We start from the raw sequence: 4,191 nt of genomic DNA, 5'->3' as shown, positions 1-4,191 counted from the left end.
ATTGTTTAGCTGGGTAATCTTACTCATTGGGTTGCTAATCAACAAGACCCACAGATCGAAACCACCAGCGGCGCTGTAAGAGAAAGATGGGGATTTCTACTCCCATTAAGAGTTACCGTCTCAGAAACCCAGAGGCAGTTCCACTGTGTCCTATATGGTTGCAATAAATTGAAATCACCTCAATAGCAGTGAGTGTTTTTTTAAAATTTTACATTAGTTATTTTTATTGATAGTGTTGCTTTTATATTTTCAACACTGTCATTTTGGCCAGTTCAAATTGATAACGAGAAGGATTTCTGTAGGAGAATAAAGAATTTCTTTGTTTCTTTTTAATCCTAGATTGACTCCCTGGTTGTTAATTCTATCAATGTTTAGAGCCTATAATACATCTATACAAGAAAGCAGAAGTGGACACAAAACCAAACGTCAAAGAAGAGAATGTGACCATGTTAGATATTCTTGACCTAGGTGTCCTAGGCATTGTGACCAAACCCGGTTCAGTATTGGGTCTCACACATAGATATTTAATTCTGTTTCTCTCTCTAATTAACTCACCTCAGCATGTCATGTTTCTTCAGCCGAGCATCTGGCATCGACCTGGTCCCCGTATAACCATGTTGGAAGGCTGAGCGACATGGATGGAAATAACCCCTCTAGAGTTGCGATGACCTTCTCCTATAATGTTTCATAATGTGGTGGTAATGATAGATGCACTGGCTTCTGTATTTGAAGTTAAAAGAAAATTCAGTTGTGTTTTCTTTTTGCCATCCACAAACTGTTATTTTGTAATAATAGAGGGAAGAGTTTTCTATAGCAGCCTCTCAGTGGTTCCAAACTGGGAACAAAATCCAACCACTAACTACTATTTCATTTTTTTTTACTCTATTTCATGCATAACTATGTTTGCTCAGCAGGGCAGCACACGTCGGAGGCAATGCCACTTGGAATAGCAAATAAGCTAGTAAGGCATCCTCTCTGCCCGGCCTTCTGCATTTTGTGAGTCTGCACCCTCCCTATCCACTGCACAGGTGTGATTTAAATAAAATGATGTCTGAAAGGAGATAAAAGATGGCAAAGGACAGTCTTTCCCAAAATATTAGCTTTGTACTTGTGGGGTTTTCTTTCCCTAGAATGGAAAGAGCTTCTTTACAAAAAAAAGATAGCCAGGCACTGGTGGCTTCTGTGGGATTCTGAAGGCAGAGGGCAGAAGGAGGTGGCTTGGTATAAGTTCAACACAGCAGCAAGACAGCGGAAGCTTAGATGCATAATCTTCACAACCTCAGGCAGCATTCCTGTGTTTCTCAGGGATGCTCCTGGTTTTTCTCAGGGGATGCTATTTTAGGGGATTGGCACAAAGAGGCACCACTGGACGTTGGCAGAGCCAATGGCTCTTTCAGTTGCTACAAAGACAATCGTCACGTTACAGTGCTTCATCTTTTTCCTTTGCCAGTGGTGTTTTTATACCACCTTCCCTCTCGAAGCATGTCTGATGCCCAAGAGCAGGAAGAGCTCTATAGAACCCTTCTGGGTTTTTTAAATCATTTTATTAGGGGCTTCTACAACTCCTATCACACTCCATACATACATCAATTGTGTAAAGCACATTTGTACCTTCATTGCCCTCATCATTCTCAAAACGTTTGCTCTCCACTTAAGCCCCTGGCATCAGGTCCTCATTTTTCCACTCCCTCCCTGCTCCCCACTCCCTCATAAACCCTCAATAATTTATAAATTATTATTTTGTCATACCTTGCCCTGTCCGACGTCTCCCTTCGCCCACTCTTCTGCCGCCTGTCCCCCAGGAAGGAGGTCACATGTAGATCCATGTAATCGGTTTCCCCTTTCCAACTCACTCTCCCTCTACCCTCCCAGTATCACCACTCATATCACTGGTCCTGTAGGGATCATCCGTCCTGAATTCCCTGTGTTTCCAGTTCCTAGCTGTACCAGTGTACATCCTCCAGTTCTCCCTTCTTTTAAGCAAACTCAATGGAAAAAACAAAACAAAACAGCCCTCAAAGTCAGAGACCTAGAGACTGGGACAAGACCTGTGTTCCTCTATGATAAAATAACTGGCGACATCAGGGATGGAATAATGGGCAGGTAATGGTCCGGAGTCCCCTTTCTGCTGTCTTTTATCATCTCGTTCTCCCCGTGTCTTTCTAGTTTATGTCCCAAAGCGAAGGGGTAAAAGCATACATTTCAATTTACGAGTTCTGATAAAGTCCCAACTCAGCACTTTAACTACTTTGCGTTTCAGTCTGCCCATCTGTAATATGTAGATACTACTTCCTGGGGGTTGTTGAGAAGACAACAATGAGATAATTGAGTTTAGTGAATCTAAAATTTTCCCACCAAAGCTTTTTTTGGAGGGAAGCTTTAGACTGGAAATGCTCGATCTCTGGGCATGCCGTTTAGAAATTTTAAATTGCTCTGTGCTGACTCATTTTTACACATGATAGTAAACATTTTTCCCTATCTTGTTCCAAAATGAGACTTGTGTATGGAATAGAAGCCCAACCTCAAGCTATTTCTGGACCCATCGTTCCTTTCGCAAATGTGAACTAACTTCCCCCGATGTAGCCGGCAGAGAGAGTGCCGTTTCCAAACTTCTTATCAGTTTCTGCCCCCAGCTCCCAGAACACGATCCCATCACTAGACGGACAAATTAATCCTCCATGCATTCCTTCGACAACTAATTGCTGAAATGATTTCTATACCTCTGAAAGAATACACCAAAGGAACCAGATCAATCCTTTGGGTGCTAGATGCAGCCCGAAACCTGAGGAAAAATAGATGATAGGAGAATTATTTTATGAAAAATGCTGAAAAGGGCCATGCATTCTTTGATGATGTGCTCCAGTAAAATGTTAACAGAAAGATTTTTTTTTACTATTAAACGATCAACTGAGTTTGACCTGTGAAGCGCCAGCTGGCTTATATTACTTGTAATGTGCTTTGGTGTGTCTCCGATGATAAATATGAAGAGTCTGTTAAGATATACAGAATTATTAAGCAACTAAACATGATGTGCCCCCTCCCTTTGAAAATGTGAGGAGTTGAAAGAAACATGGAGGATATTTTTAACAGGAAAAATAAGGACATATGGCCAGATCACTTTTGTTGCCATTCCAAGGAGTCTCTGTCCTCCTGGGGAAGAGAACCATGGGGTCTGAGCTCCAAAGGTCAGGGCATTAGCCAGCACCTCCCTCCCCAACTCCAAATCAAAGCACAATTCAGCGTGGGTCACTGTCCCCAATTGGGTCACAAAGGTTTACTTTGTTTTGCCGTAAGAGATCATCATGTTGGCATGGTCAGTCTTTCTTTCACCACACCTTTGCTCACTTTTTCTGGATTCAAAGCCTTACCTGACCAGCCAACTCAAATGTATTTCCCACTCTTTCTGGTCTCCTAATTGCACGTCTGCCCCACTCCCCACCCTGCTTAACCTTTGGAACCCAATTCTTACAAATGCTGAAAATTGTGTGCTTTTACTGCTCGATACTAGCCTTCAGGAAGAGATCGCTGAAGATGAGGGTGCTAGAACCAAGTGTGGTGAAGAAAGCAGATGGTGCCCAGCTATCAATTGGAATAGTGTCTGGGGTCTTAAAGGCTTGTATTCAATAAATCAGGCATTTAAGTGAGGCATCAACGAAGTCCACATGGAAGAAACACACTATCCTGTGTGTTCCAAGGAAGACAATCACAAAATCCAAAGATGAGAATGGAAAGTATCAGAGCTTGAATTGTGAACACCCATTTCGTAGAAAGCTATGGAGGACAGTGGGAGCCCCAATCCATGTGTAGAATATCTAAGACAGAATATCAGATTAAGACTCTGGCCATAGGCTAGGCAGGATCATGAACAGCTTACTATCACATAGAGATTATTATAAGCTTGATTATGGTGGATCGAACCATGGTATAATATACTTGGTGTGGTAGTTGCAAAATTGTATGCCAACTTGATAAGAGAATGAAGGGGTTGAGTCTAGCCTGTCCATCAGGGCACAGCCTGATTGATCTCTCCTTGTGGGCATGGCCTCATGATGATTCTGGAGGCAGGACACATTCTCTCTCTTTCACCTTCCTGCTGACAAGCCACATGGAGCCACTCTGATGGCAGTCAGAGTCTTGGGGATGTGTCCACTGCCTTTGGACCAACAAAACTTTCCACTCACCAGCCTGTGA

The sequence above is a fragment of the Echinops telfairi genome, unplaced genomic scaffold (genome assembly GCF_000313985.2).
Source record: "Echinops telfairi isolate 266 unplaced genomic scaffold, ASM31398v2 ScPeMD7_9;HRSCAF=40, whole genome shotgun sequence".
NCBI lineage: Eukaryota > Metazoa > Chordata > Mammalia > Afrosoricida > Tenrecidae > Echinops > Echinops telfairi.
Note: the sequence above shows the minus strand (reverse complement) of the source record.